The following is a 13,682-nucleotide window of genomic DNA, read 5'->3' as shown; positions in this document are numbered from 1 at the left end:
AATAGTTCTGTGGTAGCACAATAATAGAGAAGTAGTTGGAATTAAAGTGGGTGAAGAACACAGATTAGTCCTCCTGGAAGAGTAAGGAAAAAATTGATACGTTCAAAGCTATAAGGGAATAATGGAAAAGTACTGTGTTTCACCTGATGCAGTACTCCTGAAGGAAAAATGTTTCTCAAAAGTGTGTTTTTGACATACTTTGTTAGACCTCTTGCTAATAGAATTGAGAGGTGACCCTGTTCTTGCATAGTTCAGCAAGTCTCTGTTCATATGTGCAAGTCTGAAGCTGTGAAATAGTTGGATGAAATGTAAATATCAGTAAGTGGCATTGAAAGAGCCATTCAAAAATTCAAACAAAAAATGTGTCCTTTAGCTGAATTAAGCTCTGGATCTAAATTTGGAGAGTGGCTTTCTTGTTTAAATGGAGAAATAAGCTTTCAGTGCCAAATTCTTTTGAAGTTCAGGTAAGTTCAGATCATCTAAGTCATGCAGCTGTAAAAATTTTATGAGTAATAACATAAGAAGGATGAATAATATAAGAGAGTGGTCCTTACAAAAGTGATAAAAGGTACTACCCTTGCCCCTTAGATTTTGCAATCAAAATTAAACTGACATGACTTACTGATAATAAATACTTCCAGTGTAGATCTGAGCACAGAAGTGGCTGGTAGAGGTGTGTTTTTTGTTTGTTTGTTTTCTAGTCTGCTATCTTTCAAATAGCCACAGAAAAGTGAAGGTAAAGAGGATTAAGGGAAGAATGCTTATACTTACCTATGTCAGTTTGTAAGTGGTTCAAATATCAAGCCTAGCCCATTTTATTTTGACAGGATTACTTCCATGTAGTTAATTTTCCTATCTACCCTTCATGCTACAAGCATGCTGTATTATGATGGTGTAGACACCACTGTAATTCTAAAGCTGTAGAAGGACCCATCCTTCAGTGTTAGTGAGTTGTTGGCTTAGAGTGGAAAGACTGAAATATCTTTATCAGCTGATCCTTCAGCTAATTGTCCTTCCACTCCAGAACACTTCTAAGTATAAGTTCTGCACTGGCAAATACATTTAATGGCTTTGTTACTGCTGAAATGCCAAAGCTTTCTTTAATATCCCCTTTAGTGACTGATTTTACTTTTTCACACTGTGTATGATACACTCGAAAGGAAAACTGCAACTGTGAATCCTTGTCATCATTCTCCAATGGCTGAGGGAGGGTTTAGCTAGTTGTCACCTTGCTTTCCTGTGTCACCTCACCTTGCTTTCCTGTGTTGCTCTGCATAACAAGGCAGAGCTTGTTAATACCATGAATTCTCTTCTCCATTATCCAGGTAGTGAAGCATATAGTCTCCAATGGCCTTTATTTCTGGGTTTTGGTGGACAAGAATTTGTCTTCCGGTGTTCCTTCTCCTGACCTTTGAATTAATAGTTTCGTCCCCCTTTTTCCCTTTCTTTTGGGTGGGCGGGAAAGGTGTTGGGACAAAGACCCATCTATGATCATTTGGGAAGGAAAAAAATGAGAAGTGGAAGAATCAGGAAGAAACTTGCCACAGCAAAAAAGATTAGTGCTCTGGAAACAGTAAAGCTGCTGAAGTACAGATGTATTTTATTAGAAAACTACAGTTCTTCATGAAAAATTCCAGATAAATTAAAAAAAAAAAAAAAAAGTGAATCAGCCCTCCTTGGGTTCTTTGTTGCTAAGCCCTTAACTGTCTAGCAATATTTTTAACTTATAATATTTCTCATATTTGTGGGGGGTGACTATAAGATGGACTTGAAGTTTAAATCTTAGTTGGAATTTTCAGTTTTGAAATCAATAAACAATCATTTGTTCTTTTACTTCTTTTGAAGCTGTAGCAGATTATTGAGGTAATTCTCTGTTAAAAGTATTCCAAAACGCCTGATAACTCAGAGTAAGGATTGGTATTACTATGCAGTGAAGGTAGATGGAATATGGGCAAAGCAGATGTCAGCAAGTACAGGTAGATTGCTCTTTCTCTCTCCCTCCCTCTATCTTCGCTTGCCCCTTCCTTCTTTGAGGTAGTGCTGACTATAGTTCTAAACCAAGTATGTCCTCAAATTGTGGCATGCATTTCTCTGGAACATTTATAAGCCCAGTTGAGTAACAAAAGTAACGTGATTACAGTAATGAAGACAAAAATTATATCTCTGTATAGCTTGCTAAATAAGTAGCATATTTGATACTGAAAAGTACCACTGTCATTACTTGATCTATGCTCAAAGAACTATAGTTATCTGTAATATATGATATATATTAATATATATTTATATAATATATTAATATACAATATAATATATACAATATATAATATATTATATATTATATATATTATATAATATTAGTATATTAATATTAATATTAATTATATATTATATAATTTATATATTGTAGTAATATATAATATAATATATTAATATAATATATATATATATCATACATATATACGATAAAATATAATATATGATAATATATAATATATGAAATACTTGAGTACCACTCCATTTCTATACATTTTCTGTTTATAGATTTGCAGTTTATGTAATCTTTTTTTTTTTTTTTTTCTTCTCATGTATGCTTTTGCATTTTGTATTGCTAGGGAAATTGTGTAAAAGGAAAACCTGTATTTCTTAACCAGTATCTTACTTTTTCCTTTGAAATCCTTTTTCCTTCATCAGAGATGACATTGAAATAATCAAGGGCTTTATTTCAGATAACATCCCAATTACTCAACAGTATTCCTTTCTTTTAATTCAACGAGTCAGACTTTTCACCATGCAAAATAGCATCTCGGATTATTTCTGAAAGAACATATGCTCTAAACAGTGACTTATGAAGGATAACTTTAAATGTTTTAGTTAATATGTGCATGTACCTACTGCACAAAATATTAAACAGAGGAGACATAATACTTTAATTTTGTACTCTTTATTGTTTTAAAGACTGGGCTCCTTTACTTTTAAATTAGTATTAGATGCTTTTAGAGCTGAAGTGGTAGCAAGAGCCTAAGCTTCCCTTCACTGTTTTCCAGATATGAACTAAATAATGAGCTAATAATAATGAGCTAAAATAATCCAGCAAGCCATTACGTTTTTTGTTTGTTTGTTTGTTTTTGTTTTTGTTTTTGTTTTTAAACCCAGTTGTTTTATTGCTTGGATGCAATAAAACATATCTTTGTTAGTGCTTTCATTAGTAGTATCTCATATATGAGTTTTCTTTGTCACCAGACTGGACAAATATTTCACTGATGAATTCTACAGTTAGCAGCAAATTGTGTTTTTTATGAGCATAAACTGACAGAGGGAAATCAGGTAACTTTGCATCTGGCCATCTGCTGGGGATCAGGCAATACTCTTGATTCATATTATTATTCTGTCTTGTTAATGTCTGGAGAACAGTCTGCTTTGTGTTTTCCATACACAGAAAATAAGCCCTCTGTTTTTGGTCAGGAAAGCGTAGTTTGGAGTAAGGGATACCAATAGGAAATAAAATTGGAAAATATTGATATCCAAACAAGGGTGAGCGCTATTGCTGGTAAAAGGATGTACTTTTAATCTTTTAAGACCAAAGCTCATAGTAAAATTGCAGAATTCTGTTCATTACAGAAACTTCTCTAAATATATCAGAATTTCTACATGGTCTGTATTTGTTATGATGCATTTAGATGCCACTGTCTAGAGGTTAGTTTTGCATGAGACATACAGTGAAAATGCCACTCTTCTACTGTAGTTAAAGTTAGAGGTAGCCTTAATTAAAAAACAATGTGTGCTCAGTGCCTTCATCATCCCAATGTCATCTTTCATTGGGGGCTGGGATTTAAGAAGTAGAACACATTGTTAAACTTGAAGTGAATATGCTTTCATTTTTTGAAAGAATGTTTTTTTTTGTTTTTTTTTTTTTTTTTTGTGAGCTTTACTAGACCTATTTTTCCACTTACGTGTCAAAAGAGCTGAAGATTGTGAAGCCTGCACAGTTTAACTCTTTGTGAGAATGTGCGAAGAGTACTTAAGCACAAAGGGGAAGATGCTAAGGAAAATCAGTTTTCTGTTCAGTTTGATTGGCAACGTAGGTATTGGGACCTGACTTTGCTCTAAGTTGCCACTGAGAGATTATCAGAAAACTTTGAAAAGGAATGACATCAGAGATTTGGGTCCAAGCAGTTAGAAGATTGCTTTTGTTTGATGTGAGAATGTAAAAAGGAAGAACTAAAATAAGCTGCTTTGCGTACCCCATATCACTTTTTCTCCCTTCCTTGTTTCTTTCACTAGTTGCTAAATAATATTTAAGGTATAGTCTCTCAGTCACTTGAAGAAAAGTTTTTTGTTTTTTTTCTTTTTTTCTTTTTTTCTGAAAGTGAATGGATCCAAAGCTCTGCCTTATCTTTCTTGTTTCCCCATGACACCTAGATGCAAATAAATTTGCCCTTGGATTTTAGTGCTGCCACAGGAATTTTCTTCTTTTATTTTTTTGGTGGCTACAGCCAGTTCAACTGGGCTGTTGCTGTTCTATACTTCACAGTGTATTCAGGGGAGCAAATGATGCTCCCACTATCAGCAGCTGCAAGTTTTACTAGTAGTCAGGGTGAAAATAAAAGAACTGCTAAAGATAGTATTAAACTCGGCATTTCTCCCTGGAGCCTATTTCTGCAATGGTACAAGTCTACCAAATAGGTCTAAATTTCTAAGCAAGGCTCAAATGAGGTGGGCTGTCATATCTATTTTAATAAATGTTTGAAACTGCCTTAGAACAAAACAAAGATTTTCAGAATTGTCTTATGTTCCATTTGACACAAAATTCACAGATAACTGTTTTTCTCATCTCATTTTGTTTAGAAATGCCATCCTGAACCTTGTGCACAGTGTTTTTCTTCAAATTGGAGCTTTCAGAAAACATTAAGATTCTACTGAAGCAATTTTGAGTATGTCTGTTTGTTTGTGGGGTGGAAGGCTAGAGGAAGTGTTTTTGAATGCTTTTGAGCAGCTGTAAACTGATTCCTATGAACTACCAATTCCTGAGTCCTAGTGTTCTGATTAGGAGGAATTCATCTGTGGAATCTACAGCTCTTCTAACATATGTATAGAAAAGGAAATAAAGAAGTTCAATGAATGACTGTTCTTTTCAAAGGGGTCAATAAGGTAACAGGAACATATTAATTGTAAATACTTCATAACACCTCTAAAACCACATATTTTTTTAGAATCTAAGCATAAGCAATTTTGTTTTCTTAGTTATTTTCCAGGTTCAGTGTAGTGTATGTGGGTATTCAGAAAGAGAGAGAAAATCCCTTTTAAAATCAAACAACCAAAAAAATAAAAAACACACAGAAAAAGTGACACAACCAAAACAATATATTTTTGTTGGGAAATATTAGTATTCCAAGCTACTTCAGAAGGATATTGCTGTTTTCCTTTTGTGACCTATGCAAGACAGTCAGTGGCAGAACACCATTTGTCCCACCTGAAGTCCAACTTTGTCATATGGAGTTGTATTGGTGATGGCAAAGATTAAACGAGTTCAGTGGGTTGTCATTGTTCCAGTGAAACATAGTCTTTTGCTAAGGCTTCTCTCAGTTACAGTTTGGGAAAGCAGCTTGCTTCATATTCTGTTTTTACAGCTTTGAATCTCTATCTTGTTTTACATGGTGGTGTATACTTAATTGTTTTTTTTTTTTTTTTTTTTTTTTAATAAATTCCATGATGAGACATTAAAAAAATATTCTCTTCAAGGCCTCTCTACCCTTGAGGGAGTCAATAGCTCCTCCTAATGTAGTGTTATCTGCAAATTTATTTAGTATGCATTTGAGTTTCATCCAGATTGTTTATAAAAACAGTAATGAGAACTGGCCCTAAAATGGAGCTCTGCAGTACCCAACCAGTGACTGGCTGCTGGCCTGATGTAAGCCTGTCACTGAGTTTTAGTACATCTAATTGGTCTAATGAAAAAATTCCTGTGCAACAGCAGTGTATATTTACATGGGTGTGACAGAAAGCAAGCTCACTTTCTGTGGAGCATCTGAAATATGGAAATGAGATACTGAAGTGAATGGTCTATTGACTTATTCTCATGCAGTACATTAGTAATGAACTTCACTTTTTATAGCTGGAACAACTCCAGGCAGCTAAGGCTGGGGTTTGTTTTTATTTTTTATGTAAGTTTATATATGATATGTATAAATATATACATAAAAGGCTAAGAGATTGATGGTTAAGAGCGTAGGCTTTTTATTGGAAAATAGAGACAGATATAATTATCTATATTTGATATTTTAAGGACTTTCTTGGGAGTCTTCATCTGTTCAGATTAGTACTATCTCTTCCAATATTTATATATTGAGCAAATAAGCAGTGTCAAGTGTTCTAGACAAATGTAATACTGCCTGGATCTAGCAAATACCTTCTTTAAACAAACATGTTTTTAAACTGAGAAGATTCTTTACAGAAAAAAACAGCAATGCTTTCTTTGCAAATACTGAAGCTTCAAAAAGTGTTGTAAACTGTAGCTTATATTTTAACATCAAAGAGTTACAGTTTGGGTTTACTGTGGGAACTGATATGCCCATCTCTCTACAAATAATTGCCTTGTACACTGACGTGCCTGTAGGCTATGGTCAAAACATTTACTTAAATAAACATAGGTATTCCATTTCAGTTATTGTAATGCTTTCATTAGACACGCTGCATATTTCTGGCCTAACAGCATCTGAATGAAATCTTAAATGTAGAAATATAATTTACTGTGATAAATAGGAGGTTTTGTTTTCAGAGATCAGAGGCTCTTCTCACATCATGAGCTGGCTGATGCAAACATCTTGCAGTTGTAAGCAGCTAGGCTCCTGCCTAGTCCCCAGCTTTTACTTTTCCACAGTAAGGAGCTGACTCCATGCTTGCTTGCTTCATTTTTAAATCTGCAAAAACAGTCTGTCCAGACATGAATAAGGGAGAGTCTTAGTAGTGCATTTTGTCATGTGGAAGTTTTTGCATTATATTTTCATTGCCTGTTTCAATACCTGTTTTTTTCTTCAGTGTTTTACAGTTATTTACTAAGCAAGAGAGAAGGGATGCCACAAAATATAATTTCCTTTATTTCAGTGATGTTTGTTAATTGTGATGTGCAAAACCTAGATTTTAATTGTAATTACTGTGTGTGAACATGGGAAGAGAATCACAAAAGCAGGCATGCGGTAGAAGTAAGCTTACTCTTTCTAAAACTGAACAGTGGCTGCTGATGTATCTGATTTCCCCAGCCAGTATGACATTGATTGTCCCATTATTTCATAGCTATATCATGGAACTAGAGGACTCCTTATGATGCTTCAGGGTAAAATAAAGCAGTTAAGGAATGGTGTCATTATTCTCCTCTCTCCCACGCTGCTTAACTCTGGCAGGACTGTAACAACTGAACCTTCATTGAAGATTTTGACAGGACGATCATCTGTAAATGGAAAATGGACATACTTTAAATTCTGACAATATAAGAAAACTGCCAACCTAAATAATGAAGAGGGTCACGCATTGTCAGTATTGCAATAACATTCATATTCTGTGGCAGTCAAGTTGCTGTCTATGGCAGTATAGGTATAGTTTTCTTATGGAGCTATGGGCTTTTGATACTTATTTTTATGACACTTAGGGGGAAATGAGGCATGTAAGAAGGCCTTTCTGTATGGTCTGGTCCTACCATGTTTTTTTCTTAGACTAGTGCCTGTTCTTCCAGAAGTTATACTAAGGTAAAGAGAACAAAACGTCTATAACTTGTTTATTGATTTGTACATACAGCTGGTAAAAAAATGGTCTTCTCATTTCAGGAGGTAAAAATAGGACTTCATTTTTTGAACAATGAGAAAATATGGAAGGCTTAAAAATTCACAGCAGAGATGCACAACATCTCTTCTCAAAATTGCAAAGCTTATTAATTTATTTTGGACACTGAAATCTGTGCTGGACTCTAGCAGCCCCAGCAACAAAAGACAGAAGCAACTATGTTTCACATCTGTTCTGTGCCTTCTTACCTCTGAATACCAGTGGAATAAATGAGCAGATTTTTCAAATGGTTAAGTTAAAACTGGACTTCAGTGCTGTTATTCAGAAAAGCACGATCACAGAAAGCTTTTCAGTCTTTCAGACCAACGTATCCACAGCTGATGCCCCTAACAGGGGAAGGTTTTAGGAAAAAAGAATTTCTTTTAGCCCCATGCCTCTGAAAAGCACTTAATTCTTTAGCTTCTCATTTTCTTTCTCTAGGGAACTTGTATTATAAAACAGAAGAAAAACAACAACAACAACAAAAATCTCCAGAGCCTTCGAGTGCTCTGTTTCCTTCATGCTTGATGCAGAGGATTATGCTGTGAACTCACAATGATTGCATCTGGATTTATACTTCTGTATTTTTTATATTTTAGTTTTGATTGCAGTATTGACTTCCACTGATCAAAGCCTCAGTCACACTGTTAGTTAACCCTATCGCTACTGAAATGGTAAATTAAACAGAAAATCTGCTAACTGCTTACAAAAGCCTTTTACCACTCTTTAAGAAGCCTATCTAAATGTGCAACTCAGTTTGTCTGTTCAGCATGTATTGGATTTGCTTTTGTCATTTGCTACGTACTCTTAGTCTCTTCAGAGATGGGGAATGTGTTCCCCAAGTGGGTATGAGGCTGTCTTTTTGAGTTTGGTATTCTTAACTCTGGTTGGGCTTTTTTGTACGGAGAAGGGACTGACAGGGAAAAAAAAATGGTCATAGAGTCTATTTGATTTTTATCTGTTTCTGAAATTAACATAGAAAATAATCTTCAGATAATCTTCAGTGTATTGCCCTAAATGTACTGTGGTTCTGTATCTTTGTCTGAAACAGAATTTTGGCAAGGGACTGATGAAAGACGAAGATCGGGAGGAGGAAAGAGTAACTGGGACAGTTGATCAAAGTGTATCAATTCATAAATAAGGAATGTAGCATGTTTTGAATATCTGAGCTTGTAGCTTGAACCCCTGGGAAGGCTGGACTGCAATGATTGCTGCAACATCTCAGATGATAAACTGGCATGGTAAAGAACCTGTTTCATAAGAAAAGAAATACTTTGTGCTACCTTATAGTAGAAATAACTTTTGCATTTTTGGGGAATTCAGTTCAAAAACTGCAGTTGTCTCTGACTATCAGTTTTCTGCCATGTATTCAAGTTTCCATGTTTTTATCTCTTATAGTATGGAAAGGCAAATTAGGAAGAAAATCCTGCACTGAATCACAGCAAAGAGCTGTGGGCTTTAGGCTGTGTGTTGTACATGTGGATTTTGTTGTTTGTTTGTTTGTTTGTTTTTTAAATACAAGAGTAGAGCTTTTACTTTAGACTGTTAGGGCTATGAAGCAGCTGCTAATATTCATCCTAAAAATTACCAAGTGTTGGAAAAGTTTGCTTTCCCATCTTTAAGTGCTTGCATATCTCATTTAAATCTGCTGCCTTTGTGGGGGAGCAGGGACACTGGATTCAAAGGCAGTTGTTAACCAAATCTGTTGCTGGGATGTCCCTGCATTGTTTATGAACACCTGTCATCCCAACTTGTTCTTACTTGCTATGTTTTAGAGTCTTTTTCTTTAAGTGGTGTTGATAAGATTACAGAAGGATAGTTTGCAACAAGTATGTTTCAAATTTATCCCAGTAATTGTAGATTTATTTACCTAACTTACTCTCAACATTTATCTAAGGGAGTATATTATTCTTTTAAAGGTACATAACAGCTAAAAAGCAAATGGTGTGAGCAGTCATGTAAGCAAGCCTCTTAACCATTCTACACATACCTTCCTTGGTTTTAGAGTACAGCAGCAATTGATTTCATTTTTAAACTTCAAAGCATTTTTGTCCTGCGATGGGACATAGACATAGAACTAGTTATGAACACATGACAGTTGAATCAGTCAAACTTCATTTTGTGATGTCCTCTCAGAATAAGCTAAACCAGCATGTCTGTTTTGTAGATCGTTCTTTTAATGTAGCTCAGACTTGAACATCAGTCCTTTATCTTCTCTTCTTTCTCTAACCATACTGCGTGTTAAAATTCTATCCGTGTCACCAGAGTGTATGCATAGGTTTTCCATTTGTCATTGAGAATGGAGATTCAGATTTTTTTTTATTATTATTTTTTATTGTAGTGGTGGTGGTCTTTTTCTTGGTGTTAATGGTTTGTGTTCGTTTGTTTTAAATAAAAGCTGTGTGTTGCTGTTAGGATATTAGAAAAATATTAGGATATAAGAACAAAATGATTGCTCTCCTCTGAATACTGGAAGAGTGATAAGGTGCTGAAAACAGAAAATAAACGGTTTAACAAATACTAGTTCAGGTAGTTTATTTCAAGTAGTGGAGGAAGAGAGGGAGAAGGATGAAGAGAAGAGCTGCTTCAGCATTTCAGCAAATTGTAATTGAATGTCCTAAAAAGGTGAGTTTGTAATTTTTATTTTTTAATTGAAGTCTGTGGTCAAAATTTTCAGTGATGCCAATGACTTAAGAATTTCCATCACCTTTGAAAATGGATCACTTTGGTTTCCATGTTTGCGATAAATTGTAATCTCTAAGGTTTTAGGGAAAGACTACTCCTACCTGATTGAGTATGCTGGACACTTTGAGTATGCAGACCACACAGAAAGGTGGTCTGTGACTACATAATGCGGACTGTCTTGCTGTTTCTTCTAAAACAGGAATTTTTCACTGTTGTAGGTGACACAGACAGCTACTAATATTTTTCTTAGTTATGTAGTTCTTGAAGTGAACAATTTCAGAGCCTTAATGTCACATGCACCAAGAAAGAGCCGCTGAACAGAAGGCTTTTTCAACCTTCAGGTTATCTGTCAGACTTCTGTTTGAAATAGTGCCTCAACCCACCTGGTGGCACTCTGTAGATACTGATTATTGGTTGCTGAGACGGTACAGGTTTCTCCAGGATTCTTTAAAAATAGGTGTTAATTTAGGGCACAGAATCATCCTGAAAAGTAGCTTTCCCCTTAAGATGATTTTTTCTACTAATTTGTGTATGAAGTTCTGATGTTCAAACTGTTTCTTTACTCGTTTCCTGATGAATGTGTTTAAGTATTTGCTTAATTCAGCTGTAGGATTTTGCAGTTCATCAGAAAGAATAGCTGAATGGATTTTCCACTGAAGATCACACAGGAATTCTGCTTAAATTTTTCCAATTTTTTCCTTTATTTGATAATATTCTATAGAAAGTTCTCGTCTGTCATACTCAGCCCTGGATCTACTAGAATATCCTCACATTGATCCTGTGTGTGTGCTTTTATTCTTTACCATTTTCTATCTCTGTAAAAAAATTTTACATCTCGAGTTTTAATGTAGACATATGACTATGTAGACATATGACTACTAATAAACTGACAAATGTTCATGTTAACAAGACAGGCTCTCCTGTAGCAAGTAGAATGTCTTAATTATTAATTGACAAGGAAAACTCTTAATTAACAGAATTCCTCAAACATGCGTTATGAAGCTATGCTTAGGCATTATGTAGTCACTGGTATGAAATCAGAATCTGAGGATAACAGACTACATTTAGGTGCTAAGAATATGAGTAGATTAAATCTATCTATTAGTAATAAAAAATTTCCTGCAAGGTACATGTTTTTGCTAAAACGCATTATTTCAGTAACTTTGCATTCTTTACACTTCATAGGCTGATGCACAATCCAAGATCTAATTATGAACCGGAAGGCTTATAATGTTCAGTACTTTCTAGGATCTATGTTTAGTGGATAGAAAAAGAAGATTTGTGTTTGTTGTTGTTTGGTTTTGTTGGGTTTTGTTTGTTTGTTTGTTTGTTTTTGGTTTTGTTTTTGTTTTTTCATATATTTGTTCATTTAGAGAAGGAAGTGATTGTCTGCTCTGCCCTGCAACTATATCCCTCCCTGAGATGGAAAGGGCATAGTTCAGGGGCTCACAGAAAGGTGATGAATATTTTAATTTATTATCCAGGATATCTGGAGCACTGAGTAGGGATAGGTTATTTGTTGGATTCTGAAATAGATGGGGCAAGCAATACATTTTTCCTTTGTTTTCAAAGGTATTTCTAAATCTGAACCCTAAAGCTTGTACCTTTAATATTTCGCATCCACTATAATGAGCTACCTGGTGTTACTGGAAACAGTGGTTTCCCACTGCACCCTGTATGAACAATGCCACCACCTTCACAAACAGATATGTCATTTGATTTGAACTGATGACAATTCAAGAAGAAAAGAAAATTAGTGGCTCTCTGAAGGTCACACTGAGCCTGATTTTTGTACTTTGACATACTTTGATGAGTGATGTTGGGCAAGTTATTTCCCCCAGTCTGTGCTTTGGATTTTTTTTTCCTGTTGTAGTTTAACTCTGGCAGGGAGCTTAGCACCACAAAGCTGCTTGCTCACTCTCCCCATATGGGATGGGGAGAGGATCAGAAAGGTAAAAGTGATAAAACCTGTGGGTTGAGACAAAGACAGTTTAATAGGTAAAGCAAAAATTGTGAGTGCAATCAAAATAAAATAAGGAATTTGCTCACTTCCTCCCTTCATCAGACAGATGTACAGCCATTTCCAGGAAAACAGGGCTCCATCATGCATAGCAGTTTATTGGGAAGACAAATATACCTCCAAACATCTCCTGCTTCTTCTTTTTTTTTTTTACGCACAGCTTTTATTACTGAGCATATGTCATACGGTATGGAATATTCCCTTGGCCAATTGGGGTCAGCTGTCCTGGCTCTTTTCCCTCCCAGCTTCTTGTGCACCCTCAACCACCTTGTGGGCAGGGCAGCACCAGAAGCTGAAACGGCCTTGGCTCTGTGAGAGCCTTGCTCTGCAGCAGCTGAAACACTGTTGTGTTATCAGCGTTATTCTCATCCTGAATCCAAAACACAGCACCATCGCAGCTGCTGGGAAGAAAATGAACTCTATCCTAGCCAAAACCAGGACATCTCTTGAGCTGGTAACTGTCAGCCTGGCAAACGTATTGGAAATTAGCTCATAGTAGTTTCTAGAGGAAAGTGAAATCTTCCAATAGAAAGCACCATTGAAGCACAGAAGTAGGATCCTCAAATTCTGCACTTCAGAGCAAGGACTCACAGTTTTTATCATCTGTTGTGTATTGCTGAGGACCTGGTACTCAGCAATACATAAAGTATAATGATTAATTTTTCAGATGAACTTGGAGTCACCATTATTTCCTCAGCTTCCTAGCAGGTGCCCCTCTCTCCCTTGTTTTGCAAGTTCCCAAAAAGAAATTGGACTAATACCAAAACAAATGGAAATGATAAAGAAATGCAATGCGTTTACCATGCATATCAAACAATTTATTATCACATGTAGACTCAGTGATGTCTCTGTCTGTGCAGATCAAAAGTTGCAAATGAGCCTAGCTCTTCTACAAGAAATACTGGCAAATGCCAATTGCTTGTTCTTCCTGCTGTAAATACTCTTTCCACAAATCATGTTAGATGCCAAAGGCTTTACAGCCAAACGAGGAAGGAGGAACTGGTGTTCTGCAGCTGCTTGAGAGTACATGAGATTCTCGAGACCTGTAATTTAGAAGTCATGGTCCTTGTACAGTTTGCGTTGTTTCTATTAAATCTTCTCCCAAGAGTATAATACACTGTATTTTCCTTGATGGTATTCCAACATATTTATTTGCCTAACTGCA

General features: G+C 35.6%; 1 protein-coding gene across 4 annotated transcripts in view; it reads left to right on the top strand.

Annotated features, from left to right (window-relative positions):
* The window catches only part of LOC311210022 (uncharacterized protein), a 180,875-nt gene that overhangs the window by 75,873 nt on the left and 91,320 nt on the right, over positions 1-13,682 (top strand). The gene's annotated exons all lie outside the window — the stretch shown is intronic.

The sequence above is a fragment of the Netta rufina genome (assembly GCF_964035555.1).
Source record: "Netta rufina genome assembly, chromosome: 5".
Taxonomy (NCBI): Eukaryota; Metazoa; Chordata; class Aves; order Anseriformes; family Anatidae; genus Netta; species Netta rufina.
Note: the sequence above shows the minus strand (reverse complement) of the source record. Positions and strands in the feature narration are given on the sequence as shown.